At 36.6% G+C, this 24,992-nt stretch overlaps 1 pseudogene; it reads left to right on the top strand.

Annotated features, from left to right (window-relative positions):
- The first annotated feature begins 3,687 nt into the window (after window positions 1-3,687).
- The window catches only part of LOC112709017 ((+)-pulegone reductase-like), a 50,286-nt pseudogene continuing 28,981 nt past the window's right edge, over window positions 3,688-24,992 (top strand).

The raw sequence follows: 24,992 nt of genomic DNA, 5'->3' as shown, positions 1-24,992 counted from the left end.
TAAATTTAGTTATTGTAGAGGTCAAAATCATAAAAAAAATCTTATTGAATTTGTTCTAAGTAAAGCAAGAAACATTTAGGGGCAATATCATGAAAGATGTCTTTCTATTATTAGATTTTAAAATTATTAATTTAAATTTAAAGTTTAAACTTTTAAAAATTTTGAAAATTTTAAGAGATCACAGTTGTGGTAGTAATAATTATTTTATTTTAAATTTTTATTAATCATGGTTGTTTGATTGTATGAACTTAATCTAAATTTTAAATCTTATTAATTATTATTAAATGAATTTACGTTTTTATAAATTAACTTTTTAAAAAAAATAATAAAATTCAAAAATTTTTGAATTAAATAATTTTTAAAATGTAATATTTAAATGATCTATGATTTAAATTAAAAAATTTTAAAATTTTAATACTACAACAAACTATACTAATCTTTTACTTTTTAAATCGATCCGAACTGTATTATAAAATGATTTATTTTGTTGAAAAAAAAAAGATAGTTACAAATGGGTCTTTTGTATGCACGGCCAATGTGATATGTTTAAGAAAATTTACATGCTTATCTTCTGAACAAATGAAATACTTTATAACTATCTCATTTTTTATAACAATGAGATAAATAATAAAAAAACATAAATATGTAAATATTATATTTATTTTATTTATTTATAAGAAAATTCATACAGGTATTATAACTTTAATTTTAAAAATCTATATTTTTCAAAAGTCAACCATGACAAGCCACTCTTAAAAAAAATTAATTTACCAAATTCAAGGATGGATTTAAAAATATTATTATGGGCCAATAATACATATAGTATTAAAAATTATGGAAAAAAATTATATAATATAAAATGTATTACAAATATATGAATAGAGAATATATTTTAAAATATAAAAAATATGTGTGTATTTTTTACTAACGAAGTAATCAATTTTTCGTATTATAAAATTCATTGATAATAGAATTTGTGTCAAATTTTTCAACATTTTTTTTCAATATAATTTAAAGACAATTAGTAAGAAATTTATCTTTTATTTTATTTCTGAGTTATTTTTCACAATATTCATAGTTGAAAAAGATCTCTTTGTTGTAGTAGTTAAAACAAAGAGAATTAATATCAAATGAATAAAAAAAGACGGCCACAACAAGAAAAAGAATTCACTTTATGAGATTCGAAAATTTTTATTTAATTAAAAAATATTAGTAATAATATTTTTTTCAATTTTTTTAATATTGTTACTTACTTTTTAGATATTAAAAATTATTAATATTTAAATTGGACTGGACTTTTATTTATACTAAATTAAATTCTAAATAATTTTTTAAAATATACATAATAACTTATTAGTTATTACTATTAAGTTTTTCTAAATAAAATTGGGACAAGGCCTCCACTCGTCCTCCTTATGTCCGTCTCTGAGTTCAAACCTACCTTTAATATGTTGCAAGAAGATCATATATTACACTTAATTTATTTATAATTTAATTTATTAAACATATATATTGCCCGTTTTTAAAAATTAACAAAAACTTTACAATTAAATAAAATATTTAATTAATTTTAACTAAGTTGTTATAATCGTTTTTCACATCACTTGCTTCTTCTTCTTTTTTCTTTTTCGTGTTTCTCCTTTTTCTTTGCGTTCTTTTTCTTTTTCTTCTTCCTCCTCTTCCTCATCCTCCTCATCTTCCTCCCACCCCCTAATGTTACTACTTCTTCTTCTCCTCCTACTCCTTTTTTCTCATCTTTCTCTTTCATTATCATTGTCGTTATCATCACACACCATCACCTCCTCCTCCTTCTTCTCTCTCTTTTCTCATTTAAATTTTTTCGATCTCCTCCTTTCTTTCTCTCTTCTTCTTCCTCCTCCTCCACCACCACCATCATCATCACCATCATCATCATCATCGTCGTTATCATTATCGTTATTGTCATCATCATCCTCTTCTCTTTATACGTATAATAGTTCTAATTTAAAATGCATCAAAATTACTTAATGATGATGACATAGAAATCAACTCAGCTTAAAAGAAGCAAAGACCAATAGGGCACCTTATTTAAATCTAGAATGCACCGAAATTACTTAATCATGCCGACATACAAGCAAACTAAGTTCAAAATAAACACACAAACTAAATTCAATCATCCACAAAAATATATGTATGTAAATTTTTAAAGCCAAAAAAATCATCAATATGACTTAAATGACACTAGAAGTACTATAATTATCTTGCATAAATTAATTACACTAAATTCAAGTCAATGAGATCAAGTGTACCTTATTTAAATCTAGCGAAATTACTAACAATGACGACACATAAACAAATTCAGTTTAAAACAAGCACAGACTAAGTGCATCTTATTTAAATCCAGAATGCACCGAAATTACTTAATGATAACGATACACAAACAAACTCAGTTCAAAATAAGCACGGACCAAGTGCTCCTTATTTAAATCCAGAATGCACCGAAATTACTTAATGATGAAAACACACAAACAAACTCAATTCAAAATAAGCACAGACCAAGTATATCTGTAAAACTCGGTCTAACCGTAATTAATTAAATAATAAATTAAATAGGAGCGAATATAGTTAAAAGATTTGGCAATTAGAATTTGATAATTTAAATATGATATTTGGATTCATTGAATTTTTCTTAGTCGGAAACATATTTTTGCGTAAAAATGCGCACTGGAATTTTGACCGGCAGTACCGACTGAGATCTGTCTGATACTGCAGTTGAGAAAATTGATTATAAGTAAATAAGGTTAAGAAATGAGGAATTATAATTAGGAAAGGTAGAAATATTTAAAATGCGATTTAAAGCGCTAATCTTAAGGGTTTTGGCCCAAAATTGGGCCAACGGACAAAAATAAGTAAACCGGGCCTAAGTGGACCCAAGACCCAACATATATAAACATTAGTTATAAGCATTTCAGCTCATTCACCCTAAAAATGAGGAAAGAGGCGCTGAATTGAGAATAGAGAAGAGAAGAGAGAAAACCTAACTCTCTTTGATCTTCAAATCACCATAACTTGAGCTACGAAGCTCCGATTGAGGAGCCGTTTGCAGCCACGCATCGCTCTTCTCATCCTCTACAATTATATCTAAGTTTTGTGGTGAGTAATCTACTGTCCTCTTTCCAGATTTTATTTTTCTCTTTAAATTTGAATTTAGTTTAGATTTTAAGGAAATCTTGTAATTTTGGTTGTTTAGAAGTGCTCTAGTATGAACCATGGGTGATATTTATCACAAACTTCAGTGGGTTAAGGTAAAAAGTGCTCAAACCCTTGTGATTTATCATTTTTATGAACTCTAGATTAATGTATATATGTGAAATTGGTTATGTTAGTGTATTTGGTGATTTTGGTGCACAATTGGGAGTTTGGTATTGCTTGAGGAGCTTTGGTGAGGTTTGGAGCTAAAGTTAGTGGAGACTTTCAAAGAAGAGGCTCAATTGGTTTGGCTACAAGAGGTACGGTTTAAGTTTCATTTAAGTACTATATGGTGTGATGAGAATTCCTAGGCTAGATACCCCTAGGAATAAGTTTGGATTGTGTAAATAGTTGGTGCTAATATGCATAATTGATATGTAATATGAATTAATGATTGAATTGAGGATTGTGTGGCCTTGTATGTTTGGTATGTTGAGAATTTGATAAATTAGATAATAAATGTTGATTTATGGAATATGCATTCAAATTGTGAGTTTGGATCGGAGGCCAGAAAGAGGTAAGAAAGGTAAGTTGATGTGTGTATTGTGTGATTATATAAGTGATTGGATAGATTTTAGATATTGAATGTGTGAACAATTGGTTTGGTTATTGAATAATAAGGTTTGAGGAATTGAAATGTGAAATTTGATGGTTGTGGGTGAAATTGTGTAGGTGAGGTAGATTTGATTTTGGTTGAGGTAAATTATGTGGTCATATGTGTGATTATGAATATTGATGTTTTGATGGTATGAAGAATGAGAGATATGCATGCTTGATATATGTTTGATGATTGGTTGAGGTTGAGTAGTAGATGAAACCATGTTAATGGTGAGAATGATATCGATTGTATATGTTGATGGTTGATTGGAAATGATATTGTTGGAAATTAGGATGAATATGTGATATTGTGTTTGAAATTGAGGTAATTGATTGAGATTGGTTAAAATGGTGGATTAGTGACTTGTGTTTTGATAAAAGGGGTAATGTATAAGTTGAGGAGGCTTGAGGTTGATTTTAGTATGTTTTGGTTGATTTTGAAAAGGGTTGGAATTGGTTTGTTTTGAAAATGGCACTTTGTGGTTTTATATGAAAATGTGGTTTTTGGGCATACATTGACGGAGCATAACTTAGGCTCCGGATCCCCGATTTGTGCCAAATTTATTCAGAAATAAAATTGGATCCAGAATGTTTATGCCGTTCGAAGAACGAGCGAAAAATGATTTAAAACGGAGAAGTTATGCCCGTCGAAAAATTGGGGTTTGAAACTGGGAATTCTGCAGTTTTTAACTTAGAAAAAAATTTTGGTAGAACACGTACCCACGCGTAGGCGTGGCCGACGCGCACGCGTTGTTTTCAGATTTTTACCACCCACGCATACACGTCGATGTGCTGCACCAATTACCCAGCATTCTTCCCGAGAGTTGTGCGAGAAATGTGCCAGTTTTGTGCATGGGGCACAAACCACACCCACGCGTACGCGTGGCTGACGCATAGGTGTCACCTGGCTATTTTCCATTCACGCGTGCGCGTGGGCGACACATATGCGTCGATGAACTTTGTGGCTTTCCATGCGTGCACGTGGGGGACGCGTACGCGTGATCTGATTTTCATTCTAAAGTTGATTTTTGAGTTTTCAAAGCCAAATTTTATACTTCTAAGCCTCCGATCTCACCCCTTGTATCTTAAATCATTATGATATACCTAGCAATGAGAAAGGAGCTAGGGGATGTGGTAACTTGTGAATGAAGAAAGGGAAAAATTTATGATCAATGACGATCAAATATGATTATATGAGATACGAAGGATGGCGGTGGAAGGGCTGTATTTGTTAAAAAATGGCTGGTTCTGGATTGAACTATGAGTCGGATGGCTAAGTTATTGCTGAGTTACGGCAGAGCCATTATTGATTTATGGCTGAGTATGATTGCATATATGCGTATTGAATGAAATGTGAATGTTGCACTTCCACTACCTGAGATACAAGTTTCCTTGGGTGAAAGCAGTGGCTAGCCACCACGTGCTCTAGGTGAAGACTCGATACTCTACTGGCCCTATGTCGTAAGTGTGGATGGACACTGTGAAAGTTCCGAATGAGCTCGCCCTCATGGATAAACACCAGTGTGGGTGTTGTATGATTATGATTATGATCATGATTTTGATCGAGAATAACTCGAGTTGGGATGCACAACAGAGGGCCAGTCCAATGGTTAGCTACCAGGACTTGTCGGGTTGGCTATATAACCGACAGATGATATCATCAACCATAGGGCAGGCATACATCATTTGCATATGTTTGACTTGTTTGGGTTTGTCTATTTGTTTTGGATTGCTATATCATATATGCTATGTTTTCTGATTCTATGCTACTTGTTCTACTTGTACCTTAATTGTGTATTACTTGCCTGTATTGCTTGTATTTGTACAACTGAGAGGCCCCTCATGCTGGTGTCAGTGGACACTGAGGGCTGTTCTTGAGGAGATGACTTGATGATGTGATTGAATCATGATGATGATTATTGAATGAGATAATTTTTGAGCTCCCTGGGTAGATGCAGTGAAGTGAATTCATTTGCTCCAGGTGAGGATATGATGTATTGATATAGTAATGCTAAGGCAGTATAACTAGTGATAGTTTTGTTTATAATTCTGGTCCTGGTTTGTTGGAGAATTAGCAAGTTGAGAAGCATGAGAAAAATGAATTAGATTTAGCATTCCCTTATGACAGTTGCCTATTTATGGATCAGCGAGATCATAGGGTGAATGTTTGGTGAAAAGAAGTTTAGGATGCTTAGTGAGTTTTTATTGCAGTGCATTGTATTTATTTGACATTTTTACCGTACTGGGAACCCATGGATCGGGGGTTCTCATCCCGTATATATCTCTTATTTTTCAGATACAGGTCCAGGCGCTCAGAATTGAGTTGTGGTTCGTCTGAGAGACGGCGAAGATCTTTATATTCTCCACTTTATATTTTGCTTAGAATCTCTCCACCCATATTTTGAAAAGCTTTATTATGTATTGAACTCTTTTGAAATTGCCTATAGAGGCACTTATGTTTCTTTTGGGAGAGATTAGGAGGTTCTGTTGTCAATTACTTTCATTCTGTACCGTAACCGGCCTAAACTTCGCGGGTCGCAACTAGTGGCTATTTACTAATGTTATATATATATATATATATATATATATATATATATACTGTTGTCTATCTCTTAATCTCCTTTATGCCTCTATCCTTATATCGCTTTCAGCTTCACGCTTTAACTTTTGGTTATCGATACGTGAGTGATACGTCTTCGTGATTTTATTTTTACCCTTTTCAGGCTTCTCGATTAATACTCTTTTCAATTATATTTATATTTATGTATTAAAAATCCACCTGAGAGTCGTACCACTGTAATATTATTGACTTATGACTCGAGCATAAGGATGTGAATATTAGGGTGTTACAACATCTTATTTAAATTCAGAATGCATCGAAATTTCGGTGTTATTTTCTGATAGGGTAAAGTACTAAATTGCCCCCCTCGTTTGGACGTAATCCTGTTTTGGTTCTTAAGGTTTAAAGTGTCCTCTTTGAATTAAAAAAAGTTTCATTTAGCTTCAATATAGTCCTACCGTGAGGTCAAAGTTAAATAAATAACGGAATGTCCTACATGACAACAGTATAAGAACAAGGTCGATAATCTGAAGAACAAGTACAAGCTCCAGAGGCACAAAATCAACCGTGGATGCATCAATACTTATTTATCATTCTTAGAATGATAAATAATAAGAATGATAAATAAATGTATTGATGCATCCACGGTTGATTTTGTATATCTGGAGCTTCTACTTGTCCTCCAGATTATCGATATTGTTCTTGCACTGCTATTATGTAGGACATTCCGTTAATTATTTAACTTTGACCTCACGGTGGGACTATATTGAAGCTAAATGAAACTTTTTTGGATTCAAATAGGACACTTTAAACCTTAAGGACCAAAACAGGATTACGTCCAAACGTAGAGGACCAATTTAGTACTTTACCCTTTTTTGATAAATTCTGCAAACTCAAAACTACTCCTCCTCCTTCTTCTTCTTTTTCTTTTTTTGTTTATTTTCTTCTTGTTTTATCTTGTCATGATTCTTCTTGTTTTACTTTCTTAATAAGAATAAAAACAAAACAAAAAATAAAGAAGAAGGAGAAACACATAATGTTGCAAAATCACTAGGAAGAGGGGAAAGAAAAGAAAAAAATACAGCAACAACAACAACGAAAGAACGATAATGAAAAAAAAAAACATAAAGAAGAAAAACGAACATTAACATCAATGTGATAGTTAAAGCGTGTATTTATGCTCTCATAGTCTCACTAATAAAATTAATTTTTGTTGAATTTAGACTAAATTAAAAATTTGAATGTGTAGTAACAAGACTCTTCAAAAAATTATCTTTCAAAAAACTAATATATTTAAAAAGTAAAAATTTTACTAAATTGGCCCTTAAGCAAGAAGATGGTTATTATGTCCAAAGTGTCCCCTTTAATTTTGCCTCTCCCTACCTCGGCTTCAAATGTCATGTGTTGATGTATTCACTTTCCAGGCAATTGATGATCGATCCTGTTATTGGAAAAGTTGTGGCTACTGTAACAATAAGTTCGTGAAAGGTGATTTGGTTCTCGGAGTATTCACTTGGGCTGAGTACTGCGTAGTGAAAGAAAGAACCATACCGAGAAAATTAGAGCCCTCCGAATTTCCACTCACTTATCATCTTGGGGTTCTAGGTAAGCTTTTTATTTATTAATTACATGGCTCATGGTTATTGCATGGATACTTCGCTATTATAGAGATGCCCAAGCACTTTGTGCTATACTTACCCATACAAAATTACACAATTGGCTACACATTTTAATTAATTATTAATTGATTTTTTAATTAATTAAAGCAAAGTAAATCATGCCCTGTGAAAAAAAAAAAAAATTGGAAGAGTAATATCATGTTTTTCTCCCCTAAAATATGTGTCATCATCGTCGTATATTGGAAGAGTATATTGGAATCGTTATATGGAAAATCTAACTTCATATTCACCCAACACTTTAAATTGAATGTCCCGTAAACATACATTTATAAATATATGAAGATGGATCAATCCCATATATAAAGAATGATATTAGTAAAGTGAAAAGTGCAAAGTCTAATTATTTTCAAATTAAGATATAGTGAAATTTACACGTGATGAAAGTTATAATTTTATGAGAAACTTTTAAGTTTTAAAGTGTTTTAAGATCAACATTCTTACTATGATAAATTAATTGTCTTTCGTATTAGTATTATATGCTTGTTATTATTTTTAATTTAAATTTTAAAAATATTAGTCAAATAAAATTTTAAATTTTAAATTTTAAATCACATTTAAATCTTAAAATGCTAAACTCTAAAATAAAAACTAATATCAGCCAAAATAAATAACATCATAAGAGTATTTATTTACTTAGAACATACACAAGATTTAAAATTCAATGGTAATTAATTTTATAATTTTTTATTTTATCAGTACTGAAAATTTTTCAAGATTAATTTATAGCATGTGTGATGATACTGTAGGTTCCACTATTTCACTTTATTTTTTTAAGAGACATTTATACTTTTCAAAAGAATAAATATTTCGTTTTATTTTTGGTAAATTAAAAAGTTCATGTATGTATTTGTGTTTGTAATTTTTTAAAGTTAAGGTACTCTTAAAAGCACCTAATATTGTGTTTGTTTACAGTGATAGAACACCGAGATAGTAATACGGAGACACAAAATCGTATTTGATAGATAAGACATGAATAAAGACATTATATCCAAAGACACTAAATTATTGTATTTTGCAAGGTTTTGAAAATCGAACTGGTCATCAAACCATTTTTGTCACTGATTTACTGATTTATTGGACTAACCTGTTTAACTATGATTCAACCGAAAAAACCGTTTTATAATAAAATAATAAATAAATTATATATAAACACTTTAAAATATAATTATAAATAAAAACACTCTAAAGAATCATTGTCCAAGGTTTCTAATTTGATGACAAACAACTGAATACTGTTAAAAAGTTTTTCTATGATGCTTCTCCTCCTTCATTTACGGTCGGAAGCGAAGATAGCCTCGCTGAGTTAAAAGTTGCTTCCCTGTCTCCAACTATATCAAATTGTAACCAAATTTTAGAATAAACAAGAAATAAAAATACATAAATTAAGATAAAAGCTTCAATTTTAGTAAAAACGGAAGCTTCAATAAACAAACTATGTCATAACAGATATGCAAATAAAAAGAGCAACTAATTTTGAAAAAAAAATGAATATATGATTACATGAAATGAAGTGAGGAAATAATTGAACTGAAACATGTCTAGTAAACTCTTGGAAACCAAAAAAGATCAGTAGTTACATTCAAAGAATTAAAAGAAAGAAGAACACATGAAGAATTCAAAATAAAATCACATAGAAATATGCTTGGTTTAGTAATTTATTCTTGCCATTCAAGTCTCAACTACTCAATATTGAATCCTACCTCAACTTTCTTTAGATAATGTACAAATCATGCTTTTAAAAATCTTTTAATTCAATAATACATACTTAATACTTCTTCCACCTTGTGGCTCCCTTTCTACCAACTTGGCCATCATAACACATGTTTGCTCTTAATTGCTCTCAGCATTGACACCAAGGAACCAAAAATATCAAAGCATTCTGTTGCTAACCAATATTTCATCCTAGCCATAAATATTACTACAACACTACCTACAGCACAATAAATGCATCAAAGGTCAACAATTCAACAACAACATTGAAGCGTACGAATAGAGACATATACTGAGGTATAAACTAGAATCATATTTAATCATAGAGGAGTGACAATAGTTTATCAGTGTCACTCTTTGATAAGCCATTCTTAGGAGTAATCTGCAGCTTGGGACAATTGAAGGGATACCCAGGTAAGCATCTATAAAGAGAAAGACACAGAAGGGCCATTTTAATATCAATTCACAATAAAAAAATAAAAAATAAACAAAATTAATAACAAAAGCTATCTTAAATCCTGTTGAAGGTCAAACCATTAACATCTACATATGAATTGATAACTGGTGCACGAAATTGTGATCTCAATGGCGCCAACAACTTGGTACGCACAATTGTAATATCACTCTTTTTCACAATTTCGCACAACTAACCAGCAAGTGCACTGGGTCGTCCAAGTAATACCTTACGTGACTAAGGGTCGATCCCACGAAGATTGTCGGCTTGGAGCAAGCTATGGTCACCTTGTAAATCTCAGTCAGGTGGATTCAAATGGTTATAATGGTTTTCGAATATAAAGATAAATAAAGCATAAAATAGAGATAGAGATACTTATGTAATTCATTGGTGGGAATTCCAGATAAGTGCATGAAGATAATGTGTTCCTTCTAAATCTTTGCTTTCCTACTGCTTTCATCCAATCATTCTTACTCCTTTCCATGGCAAGCTGTATGTAGGGCATCACTGTTGTCAATAGCTACTTCCCATCCTCTCAGTGAAAATGGTCCAAGTGCGTTGTCACAGCACGGCTAATCATCTGTCGGTTCTCGATCATGTTGGAATAGAATCCAATGATTCTTTTACGTCTGTCATTACACCCAACACTCGCGAGTTTGAAGCCCGTCACAGTCATCCCATCTCAGATCCTACTTGGAATACCACAAACAAGGTTTAGACTTTCCGGATCTTAGGAATGACCGCCAATAATTCTAGCTTATACCACAAAGACTCTGATCTTTCGGAATGGAGGCTAAGAGATACGCGCTCAATCTAAGGTAGAACGAAAGTGGTTGTCAGGCACACGTTCATAGGTGAGAATGATGATGAGTGTCACGGATCATCACATTCATCATGTTAAAGTGCAGCGAATATCTTAGAATAAGAACAAGCTGAATTGAATAGAAGAATAATAGTAATTGCATTAATACTCGAGGAACAGCAGAGCTCCACACCTTAATCTATGGTGTGTAGAAACTCCACCGTTGAAAATACATAAGAACAAGGTCTAGGCATGGCCGAATGGCCAGCCTCCCCCAAATGATACGTGAATGCGAAAAATAGGGAATAAGACCAAATGGTCTCTGAGAGACCCTTAATACAATAGTAAAAAGTTCTATTTATACTCAACTAGCTACTAGGGTTATAGAGATAAGTAATTGATGTAGAAATCTACTTCCGGGGCCTACTTGGTGTGTGCTTGGGCTGAGTTTGAGCTTTACACGTGCAAAGGCTTCTCTTGGAGTTAAACGCCAAGTTGTAACTTTTTTTTGGCGTTTAACTCTGGTTTGTGATGTGTTTCTGGTGTTTTACTCCAGAATGCAGCATGGAACTGGCGTTGAACGCCAATTTATGTCATCTAAACTCAAATAAAGTATAGACTATTATATATTTCTGGAAAGCCCTGGATGTCTACTTTTCAATGCAATTGAGATCGTGCCATTTGAAGTTCTGTATCTCCAAAAAATCTATTTTGAGTGCAGGGAGGTCAGAATCCAACAGCATATGTAGTCCTTTTTCAGCCTCCTATCAGATTTTTGCTGAGGTCCCTCAATTTCAGCCAGAAAATACCTGAAATCACAGAAAAATGCACAAACTCATAGTAAAGTCCAGAAATATGAATTTTGCATAGAAACTAATAAAAACATCCCTAAAAGTAGCTAGATCTTACTAAAAACTACCTAAAAATAATTCCAAAAAGCGTATAAATTATCCGCTCATCAACAACAAAGGTGCAAAAGATGATAATGCAGTAATTAAATAATCAATTATCACAAGATCTTCAATAATCAGCGAAATCACGACACACAAAATAGGAACATAGCAGAACCAGGGTCATCAGTAATCAAATAATCATTTAAAAAATTAACACAAAACATTCAAATAATCAGTAATAAAATAATCATTAAATAGGGCATAAAAAAATGCAGAAGAATTGAGCAGTGAACTGACCTTTGAAGTCTGGGGCTCTGGGGTTTGACGAACAGACGACAGCAGTGGATCGACGGACAAACGAACGGCGGCTAAGGCTAGGGTTTTTAACTTTTTCTTTGGTTGAGAGGCCTTGACGTTCAGTTGAGTTCTGGAGAGTGAAGAAGAAGAGAATGGGGCAAGGGGCTCTCAGCGCTACCAAAGCTTTATTTTCTATTTGTTATAAACGAAACGGCGACGAGACGACAGCGCGCAGGACAAAGACGATGGAGGATAAACGCCAAGCGAGTAAGAAGAGAGAAGCCTCGGACAACCACGGACGACAGCAATGGGTCACTCACTCCGTTCGGCGACTGTGGAGGGGTAGCTAGGGTTTTCTTTCTTTGATCTGTGGAGAATGAAGGAAGGAAAGTTAGCAATGAAAAGGGGAGGGGCACAGGACAGAGCAACGCGTTTTTCGTTTGCCCCTTATTCAAAAAACTGGCTGGATCATGGTTCGGTTCGACCGACCAGTTCTTGGCCGGTTCGACGATTCAATTGCGATTTTTGAAATTGGCGGTCTTAACATTTGTTCGAGTCGTTTTTTGTAGCAGTTCACGGTTCAACCACTTCGATCGGCCGGTCCAAATCGGTTTTTAGAACATTGGTATTTTGTGTTCATCCTAACAGGAATGACACAAAGATATCAACATAGGACACAACTTATTTTTTATTTTTCTTTCATTATTCTTGTTAATTTTTCATAATTATATTTTTTATTATTATATTTTTCTTCTCAAATTTTTTTGAATGAAAACAAAATGAGAATAAAATAGATTTTCATAATTTATTCTATTTTATCACTAAATAGAATACAAGAATACTAAATTTTGTGTCTCTGTCATTTATGCCTTGGTCTCAATGTCTTGTCTTGTCTTGTTCTCAAAAACAAACGTAACCTAAGAATTTTTTTTAAGTTAGCTTGTGCTTATCACAAAACTAAAATGTCTAATATAACCTCGTACATTAATTAATATTTAAATTTAATTCTTACATTACTGTCTATTATGATATTTTAAATTTTAAAAGTTAGTTTACGAAATACACTTGTTATTCCTTATGCTTACTAAAAAATATTTTTAATTTAATTTACTAAATACATATGCTACAATTTTTAAAAAGCTAGTTTTTATAAGTTATTTTTGAAAAATAAAAGTTTTATCAAACTAAGCCTTAGACTTGGTTTGATAAAATTTGTTGAAGAGACGCTTGTATTTTTCAAAAGCATTGATAAATCAAAACGCATGCTTGTATTTACTGCTTTTAAAAATTAGGGATATCTTCGAAAGCACTTAAGAAGGAATTTTTTAAAATTGGGTTGTACTTGTCAAAATTAAAAAATTTAATACAATCTTATACATTAAGTAAATTTAATTCTTATATAATGTCTATTATAATATTTTTCAATTTAAAAAATTATTTTACTAAACTTACTTGTTGTTGTTTATGTTTATTAAAAATTATTTTTAATTTAATTTACTAAATATAAATACTATAACTTTTAAAAATTTAACTTATAAAAGCTAATTTTTATAAGTCTTACTTTACTTTGTGTTCTTATATAAAACATAAACACTATAAAACACGTTGCTCTAAGCTAGAACATTTTATTAACCAAAATGCTATTTCACCAATCGAAAATGGTTTTGACAATTGCTAACTACATGTTCGTAACCATATATATTAGCTAAAAAGACAATTTATCTCTTCTATTTATTATTTTCAAAGAGACAAATATTGTAGAGAGCCCTGTTTACTTTGCTTCATTCTTCTTTTCTCTTTCTTCTTTCTGATCCTACTCCTTCATAATTTCTTTAAACCATTCTTAATATCTTTGAAAAATCACTCTCTTACAATTTCTAAGCCATTTCAGCAAACAAAGAGTGGTGCAACGAGAACAATTAGAGTGCCGTACTAATTTGTTGTGAATGTAAACTTGAGCAGAAAGTAAACGGCCCTCCATAAAAAATTACATGAGCCGTGTGTTATGAATCAGTACAAATTTAAAAATTGATATGTAACTATGTAAATATAATTAATTAAAGATTTTTAGACTTTTACACTATGTTTGGGTCAATAAAAAAAAAAGAAAATACAACAAAAAATAGATAAAAAAATAAAGTTTTTCATTAATTAGATAAGAAGGGAAATTGGATTGAAAGAAAAAAATAGTGACGTGGGACTTACATCCAACTTTTTCTTTTGGAGCTACGAAACAAACTAATGAGAATTCCATAATAAAAGTAAAATTACTAATTTATCCATTGTGTTAAAATTAAAAGCAAAATTCTTAATGTAGCTAATTATCTCTGAAATTTGAAAAGACTTCTCTTTTTCACAACAGTTTTACCGTTGGCTCAACAGTGCTATCTATGAGTAATTTTTATCATTCTTTTAAAAAATTATTTATTTGTATATATATAAAAAAACAATGATACACCTTTTTATTTATGATATTTAAAAAATAATAAAAAAATAAATTCAAAAAATATTATTATTAACATAGATATAATATGTTAAAATTTTGAAATACAATCGAAATCAATTTTTTTATTAAAAAAATAATTTAAACACATTAATATATTATAATTTATATATAATATAAATAAGGGTATTAATGCAATTTCATTAGGTTATAATTTTCTCTCTTCTTGCTTTTTTTTTATTCAAACAAAAGAAAAATTTATTCCTATTTTTTTTACCTATTTTCTCTTTCTCCAAACAATATAAAAAAAAGTCTTTTTTTTATTTCTTTTTATTTTTTTCTCCCATTTTTTTCCTCTCATTTTTCATATTGCATTCAAATAAAATATTAAATAGTTTCATTTGTTTATTATTAAATTAGTTGAAAGGTGCTACCAAACTACAAACTTGCACATTATGATGAATTTAGGGAAGTTTTTTCCACGAGGCACCTCATGGATTTGACCATGCCGCGTAAAAAGTGTTTTACTTTACGCTGTATTTGGTTTATGTATAGATTGAGATAGAGAAACAAAAAATACAAATATTAAAGACATAGACATAATGAAATACAAAATTTTTATTTTGTTTAATAATTATATACTAGATAGAACAATAAATTATAAATGTTAATATTATCTTTGTAAAAAAAAACTATTAAAAAAGAGAGGATAATAAACAAAATGAAAATAAAAAAAATAGGATAAAATTAGAAAAAATTATATATTATAAATTATGTATTAGTATCTCAAACTAAACAAAATATAAAAACATATATTTTATATGTTCTCGTATGTCACTCTCCATCAAAAATTTATATTTAATAAACGAAACAACAAATACTACCTATTCATTAAGTGATAAACATGTCTGCAAAAAGTCTTTCTATTGGTACGGAGGGTAAGTGGCACCAATTTGCACAATTATTAAGCACGATTTGCTAGAGGAAGGCTACTCGTGTTTTCTATGTTTTCAAAAGTGATGATTAGTATGAACCCAAGATTGCACTATACTGAAAAATGATTTTCTATCGGTCTTACATGATTATGTCATATTTAGAATAGTACACGACGCTATTCTTAGAACCATTTTAGGATTTAACTCGTCATAAACTATATTGTAACTTTTAGAATAAGTTTGGATGAAAGATTGAGACTGAGGGACAGAGACAAAAAGATAACTATTAAATTAAATCTTTATATTGTTTTTGGTATAAAAATATAAAATATGTTAGACTGAGTTATGTCTATGTATCATATTTAATTTAACATAAATATGAAAATTGAAGAATAAATTTAAAATTTAAAATTTAAAAGATTACATGAGAGTATGTTTAAAAAGAAATATTAAAATTTCAGCCTCCAGTCCTGTTCATACCCTGGCCCAATGCAAAGGCCCAGGTCCAACTAAAAGGCCTAACCTGAAGGATTAGAGCCTAGCTAAGTACCGACCTTCACATAAGAAGTTGGTATCAACCACGACTTGGTCTGAAGAAGTCGGATATGAGATTAAACTGGCAGATAAATACTCATTCAAATGAGTAACCGCCCCTAAAATCTCTCTAACCGCTTCATAAAGCCATATCTTAACCTCCCCAAGATAATAGGGACGGTTAGCACCCTAAAGATACGGCACTACTCCAACGGTGGTTATTGGCTCACCACTATAAATACACTGACACCCCTCAGGTATCCCTAAGTCCAATACTCTCTAGACCTGCTCACACTCTTGCTAACTTAGGCATCGGAGTGTCTTTGCAGGTACCACCCCCCATTCACTCGCGAGCGCAAGTCGGACGGAGCCTCCCGAGTTGCAGATCCACCCGGAGTTCTCCTCCTTCACACACTTGGGCCGCCAAACGCCATCCGTCGTATTAATCTCCGGTTACCTACCGTAACATTGGCGCCGTTGCCGGGGACCCAAGAGATCATCCATCGATGGCGGATAGATCCCACGAAGAAGGCCATGCAGAAACAGATTCTGAACAAGAGAATCTAGACATGGGTAATGACAATGAAGACATGGCCCAACAGCAAGATAACGACCAACACAGAGAGGGTACCTCCGGAGTGAAGAATCTGAAGGTAAATTCCTCAGATGGACGTGAGTCGGAAAAGGGTGGACCATCCCACATAACTGAATTGATGGGATTAGTCCATAGCCGCCTGGAACAATTGGAGCAAGAACGGGAGAAACAGAAGGAAACCGAAAGGTACCTTAAAGAGGAGATGGAACGGCGAAAAGCGTTAGAAAGAAAACTCTTACAGCTGGAGTCCTCCCTCAAGAACTCCCGCGATGAACAAGAAGACCAACTCCCGGGCGGAGAAGATCCTTTCAGCGAGGACATAATGAGGGCAAAAGTTCCAAGGAACTTTAAAAGCCCCGATATGGACCTCTATGATGGAACCACGGATCCAAAGCATCATCTGAGCAACTTTAAAAGTCGGATGTATCTAGCTGATGCCTCCGACGCTACGAGATGCAAGGCTTTCTCGACCACTTTATCAAAAGCAGCAATGAAGTGGTTTGATAGCCTCCCCCCGAGATCCATCACCAGCTTTGAAGACCTCTCAAGGAAGTTCTTGATGAGGTTCTCAATCCAAAAGGACAAGGTAAAACATGCACCGAGCCTCCTGGGAATAAAACAGGAGGTCGGAGAGTCTTTACGAGCCTATATGGAAAGGTTCAATAAAGCATGTTTGGAGATCCAAGACCTGCCCACAGAGGCAGTCATAATGGGGTTAGTCAATGGGCTTAGAGAAGGTCCCTTCTCCCAGTCCATATCTAAAAGACACCCCGTTTCTCTAAGTGATGTACAGGAAAGGGCCGAAAAGTACATCAACATGGAAGAGAATGCAAAATTAAGAGACCTGAGTTGGCGACCCGGACCCGCTTCCTCATCTAAGGAAAGGGAAAGGGAAGGCAAGAAGAAGGAAGAACTCGGTCTCGAAAGGCCCAGGAAATATCACTCTTATACTCCTCTAAAAACCTCTATAGTGGACGTATACAGAGAGATTTGCCACACTGAAAGGCTGCCACCCCCTAGACCTATTAAAAATAAAAAAGGGGGAAGCCGCGGCGATTATTGCGAGTACCATAAGATATATGGTCACTCCACTAACGACTGCTACGACCTTAAGAATGTGATAGAAAAGCTGGCTAGAGAAGGTCGGCTTGATAGATATCTCATGGAAAGGTCGGACGGTCACGGAAAGAGAAAGCGAGATGACATGGATAGAAGAGATCCGCCACCACAGACCCCAGAGAGACATATCCATATGATCTCAGGAGGGTTTGCGGGAGGTGGAATCACCAAATCTTCTCGCAAAAGACATCTCAAGAGAGTCTACTAGGTCGGGGAAGAGACACCCGACCTCCCCACTATCTCATTCACAAAAGAAGATGGGCAAGGAGTAATCCCCGGGCACGATGACCCCGTAGTGATAACCATGATCCTAGCCAATGCCCATCTCCACAGAACCCTAGTAGACCAAGGAAGCTCGGCGGACATCCTTTTTAAGCCCGCCTTCGACAAGTTAGGGTTAGATGAAAAAGAGTTAAGAGCCTACCCCGACACCCTATATGGGTTAGGGGATACGCCAATAAAACCACTGGGATTTTTACCCCTTCACACCACTTTTGGAAGAGGGGAAAAATCAAGGACTCTAAGCATAGAATTTATAGTCATCGATGAAGGGTCAGCCTACAATGCCTTAATTGGCAGGACTACCCTTAATCATCTTGGAGCAGTGGTATCCACTCCCCACCTTTGCATGAAATTCCCGACTCCTAGAGGAATAGCAACGGTAAGGGGAGATCAGAAATTGGCAAGGAAGTGCTACAACGAAAGCCTAAATCTGAGGGGAAAGGGCAAAGAAGTCCACACCATAGAGCTAGGCGGCACAAGGACCAGAGAAGAGTTGCGACCCCAGCCGGGAGGAAAAACCGAGGAGATACAAGTCGGCGAGGAGGAAGGAAAAAACACTTTCATAGGAGCCAACCTAGGGGAAACCCTAAAACAAAGGTTGGGGGAGCTCCTAAGAGCTAATTCCGACCTCTTCGCATGGAAGGCTTCCGACATGCCCGGGATTGATCCCGAGCTCATGTCCCACAGGCTCTCGGTTTACCCAGGATCCCGACCTGTACAGCAAAGAAGACGCAAGCTCGGCCCAGAGCGAGCCTCAATAGTAGAAGAGCAAGTACAGGCGCTCCTGGAAGCCAGCTTTATTAGGGAGGTCAAATACCCAACGTGGCTAGCCAACGTAGTGCTAGTCAAGAAACAGAATAGTAAATGGAGAATGTGCGTCGACTATACCGACTTGAATAAGGCATGTCCTAAGGACCCTTATCCCCTACCGAGTATTGATACCCTGGTGGACTCCAGCTCGGGGTACCAATACTTATCATTCATGGACGCCTACTCGGGATATAACCAAATCCCGATGCATGAACCCGACCAGGAGAAAACATCGTTCATCACACCAAAAGCCAACTATTGCTACGTGGTCATGCCATTCGGACTAAAGAATGCAGGAGCCACGTATCAAAGGCTGATGAACAAAGTGTTTTCCCCCCATTTAGGGAGCTTAATGGAGGTATACGTCGACGACATGTTAATAAAAACCAAGCAAGAAGTCGACCTCCTAACCGACCTCTCACAAGTCTTCAACACTATAAGGTTACATGGGATGAGACTAAATCCCACAAAATGCGCCTTCGCAGTAGAAGCAGGGAAGTTTCTAGGCTTCATGCTAACACAAAGAGGGATTGTGGCCAATCCCGACAAATGCAGAGCCATCCTAGAAATGAAAAGCCCGACTTGTTTGAGAGAAGTTCAACAGCTCAATGGCCGACTTGCAGCCCTCTCCAGATTTTTGGCGGGATCGGCACTGAAATCCCTTCCACTATTCTCTTTATTGAGGAAGGGATGCCAATTTGAATGGACTTTGGAATGCGAGGAGGCGTTCCAAGAGTTCAAAAGATTCCTAAGTCAACCTCCTATCTTAACCCGACCAATACCGGGAAAAGACCTCGTCCTGTACCTATCCGTGGCAAATAGGGCTGTCTCATCAGCCCTGATCAGAGAAGATGAGGTCGGGCAACACCCGGTCTACTTTATCAGTAAGGTCCTACAAGGCCCTGAGCTAAGGTACCACAAACTAGAGAAGTTTGCCTACTCCTTAGTGATAGCCTCACGAAGACTACGACCTTATTTTCAGGCTCACACAATAAGAGTCCGTACGAACCAACCCATGAAGCAAATCCTCCAAAAGACGGATGTTGCAGGGAGAATGGTTCAATGGGCAATAGAGCTCTCCGAGTTTGATCTGAAATATGAAACTCGGACAGCAATTAAAGCCCAATGCCTCGCCGACTTCATTGCAGAATATGCAGGAGAGCAAGAGGAAAAACCGACTACCTGGTGAAAGGTGATGGTCTACAGCGACTCACAAGTGGTGACCTCCCAAATAAGTGGAGAGTATCAGGCAAAGGACCCCAATATGAAGAGATACTTGGAGAAAACCTTGGAGCACCTTGGGCGCTTTGCAGAAACCGAGGTTAAACACATAACTCGGGATCTAAATAGCAGAGCAAATGCCCTATCCAAGTTAGCAAGTACCAAACCAGGAGGAAACAATAGAAGCCTGATCCAAGAAACTCTCCAAGAGCCCTCGGTATCAAAAACAGAAGATGAACAAGAAGTACTTGAAGTAGTCGGTTTAAACCTCGGATGGATGAATCCCTTGGTCGAATACCTGAAATTCGACATCCTCCCCAAGGAGGAGAAAGAAGCTAAAAAGATCCGAAGGGAAGCACAACATTATACTTTGGTGAGAAATGTCCTTTACAGAAGAGGGATATCAACACCATTGCTGAAGTGCGTACCGACCTCAAGAACCACCGAGGTGTTGGAGGAAGTACATAGTGGGATCTGCGGAAACCATCTCGGAGCAAGGTCACTAGCCAGGAAAGTAATCCGAGCAGGATTCTATTGGCCGACTTTGCAAAGAGACGCCACAGACTTTGTGAAAAAGTGCCAACCATGCCAGATGCATGCAAATTTCCACGTGGCTCCCCCAGAAGAGCTCATCAGTATCACTTCCCCCTGGCCTTTCGCAAAATGGGGAATGGATTTGTTAGGTCCTTTCCCCCAAGCGCCAGGACAAGTCAGGTACTTGATCGTGGGAATAGATTACTTCACAAAGTGGATAGAAGCAGAACCATTAGCCACCATCACCGCTCAAAGAAGTCGCAGGTTCCTCTACAAAAACATCATCACAAGGTATGGAATACCTTATTCCATCACCACAGACAATGGAACCCAATTCACCGATGCCACCTTCAGAAGTTTGGTAGCCAGTATGAAAATCAAGCATCAGTTCACCTCGGTGGAACACCCACAAGCCAATGGGCAAGCCGAGGCAGCTAACAAGGTCATACTGGCAGGATTAAAGAAGAGACTACAAGAAGCAAAGGGAGCTTGGGCTGAAGAGCCCCCTCAAGTGCTGTGGGCTTATAGGACAACCCCCCAATCCGCCACAGGAGAAACACCCTTCCGACTAGTCTATGGCGTAGAAGCCATGATTCCAATAGAAATCAATGAGCAAAGCCCAAGGGTAATTCTCCATGATGAGGTCGGAAATATACAGGGGCACAAAGAGGAGCTCGACTTGCTCCCCGAGGTCCGAGAAGGTGCCCAAATAAGAGAAGCGGCATTAAAGCAAAGGATGACTACTAGATACAACAAGAAAGTCATTCGAAGAGCTTTTGTCCTGGATGACCTGGTCCTCATCAGAAACGACATTGGAGTCAACAAATCAGGAGAAGGAAAGCTCGCCGCAAACTGGAAGGGACCATACAAAATCAAGGAAGTGTTAGGGAAAGGTTATTATAAGGTAACCGACCTGAATGGCACTGAGCTACCAAGGTCGTGGCATGCTTGTAATATGAAAAGGTACTACAGTTAAAAGCGAACTCTACTCCCTGATGTACTCTTTTCCCAGCTTCATGATTTTTTCCCAAAAAAGGGTTTTTTCTGGAGAAGGGTTTTTAACGAGGCATCATAGTAGAGGCTAAGGGAAAATAGACCATCAAATAGGCTATCAAGACCCTTAGTAGCAAAAAAGGTACCTTCCCCAATTAATAAAGATCTTTTTCATTTACAATATCTCTTTTAATATCCTCCTTTATTTTTTATAAGTTTTTCTACGAAACGCGCCGACTTAAGCTCGACAAAACGTGAAAATCCCATGAACCGACCTAGATGGTCGTCAGGATAAAACGACGAGGTACAAGTCGGCGTAAAGAGGTTATATGAGTTGATCGTAAGAACTCAGGAATAATCCGACTCTTAAGTCGAAATGAAAATCCGAGTAAAAGAAACTCGAAAGAGCTCCGAGTAAAAGAAAACCGAGCTCCGAGCAAAGAAAAAACGCATCGCAAAAATAACCTAAGTCATGAAAACTCATCAAAAAGCAAAGTTGAGTATAAAGGATACCGAAAAGAGATTGAAAAACCTGGGATCGAAGGTTGCGTAAAAAGCCCTCAAGCCAAAGGGCTCGAAAAAGCAAGACAAGCCAAGAAAAAGGTTTTCAGGAAAAAGATCAAAAGGGGTTCTTCGAAATATCAAAAATAGAAAAGCATGCGCGCGCAAGGTAACTTAAACCCTTATCCAAAAAAGGGCATTTACTTTGTTTAAAAACCCTTATCCAAAAAAAAGGGCACAGATCAGAATATTTTGTTTACGGCCTTAAAAGGCCAAAAAGAAATTGTTCACAACCACCAACAGATAAATAAAAGTTTAAAAAAGGGGGGGACCCACAGGCCGGGCCCCTATATAGCCATAAAAAATAATAAGAGTCATTTCTTCAAGGGAGTAGAGGAATCACCACCGCCAGACTCGGGAGGAGCACCACCAGGGCCAGGAGGAGGAGCTGTAGAGGAAGTCGGATGAGCAGCTGAAGAACTCGGAGCATCTCGGGAATGAGGAGGAGACTCAATAATCCTCTGTCCCCGAGTCTTCAGGTCTGACTCGGAAACGACCTCGGGGACAGGAGGATCAACGATGGCGCCATCAATAACTACTTTGTCAGGATGTAGTGGAGAAAGATCCAAGTCGGGAGCTATAACCCTGACCTGCTCCAAGAAAATTCTCCAAGACTCCTCGGCGCCCTCGGCGATAGAGTCCTCCAACTCAGCATAAGCATTCCGAGAGTTCAGCAAATCCTTCCTCACAGCCACAACATCCCGGAATAAACTTTGGTAACTCTCCTGGGCTGTCTTCCTCAAATTCGCCTCCAAGGTAAGTTGGGCCTGCAGCTGGCTTTCCTTCTCCCGAAGGCTATTCCTCTCCTCCCTCAACCTATCCCTCTCCTCCTTCAACTCCCTCTCATGTTTTTGAAAAACAAGAAGCCTCCCCTCCAGCTCCTCAACCTTTGAGGTTGCCCCCAAAGAGCTGAGGGGAGTCTTCTCAAAGATGTCCAAAAGTTTGCCACAAACTCCCGCCGCCCTAAAACTCTCCTCGGCCAGAGCGGTGAGGTGGTTCCGAACAGAAACATCATCCATATTTATTAAAGGATAGATATTCTTTCGGACGAATGCAAGAGCATCCGCCTTAACCCCACCATCCCAAGAAGGGCCAGACTCTGAAGTCTTGCGCTTCTTCTTCTCTGGCTCGGAGAGAAGTTGGGCAGAAGGGAGTGGTCGGGACAAACTTGAGGAAGAGATTATAATAGGTTGAGAGGGAGTACCCACAGTCCTAGGAGGAGGAGGAGGAGGAGGGGAGGGGATTGCCTTGGCACCACCGGACCTAGCCCGGGACTTTGCTTTAGCCTCCTGCACCCTTTGGTAAGACTCCTGAGCATTCCTTTTTGCCATATCTACAAAAGAAACAACCAAGTTACAAGTCGGTAAAATACAAGTTGGCAGAAACAACTCGGAAATAAGAAATGCATGCACTACCTATGCAAGATTGAACAAAAGTCGGCGTCCCCTGAAGGATCTTCCTCGTATCCAAGTATGGGGCCCTCCCCCACGCTTCTCGGAAAAACCCCACAACGGCCGCCTTCACCTCGTCTAGGTCATCCAGACCATACTTTTCGGGAGAGGAGGCCGCCAGCCAATAAAGGGGGAAGCAAGGGGAAGAGTGCTCATCAAGGAAAAAGGGGTGGTGACCCTCTACGGCTTGAACTTTGAAAAAGAAGTTTTTGAAGTCATGAAAAGATTCGTCGAAAAGGGTAAAAATCCTCCGACCCTGTATGGCTCGGAAGGATACCCATTGCTGTTTGTTGTTTAGCCCACTAAAGGGCTTAGTCATATGAAAGAGAAAGAAAAAAATCCTCAAAGAGGTCGGGAAGTCCAGAGCATGGCTAATAAACTGATAGATCTTCAAAAAACCCCAAGAGTTGGGGTGAAGTTGAGTAGGGGCAACTCTACAGTGTTGCAAAACAGATATCTCGAAATCCGAGAAAGGAAGAAAAACACCCAAGCGGGTGATCATGCATTCATACATAAAGAAAAAATGAGGGGCCGCCTCATTTTCTCTCCCAAAACAGACCCGGTCTTCAGGACCCGGGATTATCAGTTCATATTTTGGCTCGTCCTCCTCCGAAGTACAGAGCCTGTGATGAGTACGAAGATGAGTGATGAACTCAGCATCGACCAACGGTTCCTCCCCAAGGACCGTAACATCTACCCACTGAGAAAGGACGTCTACGGAAGCCATTTTTTTATATAAAGAAAAGTGGCAGAGACCTACAAAAGGGAAAAAGAAAGGGAAAAATCAAAAAACACGGCCCCTAAAGAGGAGAGATACGAAGCTAGAATCTATAGGTCAACCTATCCACTCACAAAACATGCAAACATAAAGCATGATATGGAAGAAACAAAACTAACCTTTATCCGAGAAATGAAGGTTGGAGAAGAACAGAAATCTTCGAACGCAAGAATGCAACGCGAACAAGGAAGGAAGAAATTTGAAAGATTGCAGAAACGGAAAAATGAAAGAGAGGGAAAGTATTTATAAACACGCTAAAGGGCATAATGGTAAAAGCAGAGCAGTCATTAATGAGGTTGCACCGTTACCAAAGCCCTTAACGCTTCCCCAACGGACACGACGCTTGAATTGACGTAACTGTCAGAAACAAAAGGTCGCGAAAATCACGTCGGTTTCTAAGACCGTGTTTCCCTCGAGCAAGTCGACTGTGAACCCGAGTTGATACTTGAACCCAAACTTTAAAGAAAATTTGGGCTCAAGTAGGGGCACTGTTCATACCCTGGCCCAATGCAAAGG

This window comes from Arachis hypogaea, chromosome 9 (genome assembly GCF_003086295.3).
Source record: "Arachis hypogaea cultivar Tifrunner chromosome 9, arahy.Tifrunner.gnm2.J5K5, whole genome shotgun sequence".
NCBI lineage: Eukaryota > Viridiplantae > Streptophyta > Magnoliopsida > Fabales > Fabaceae > Arachis > Arachis hypogaea.
The sequence above is the reverse complement of the archived record's forward strand: the minus strand, read 5'-3'. Positions and strand labels throughout refer to the sequence as shown.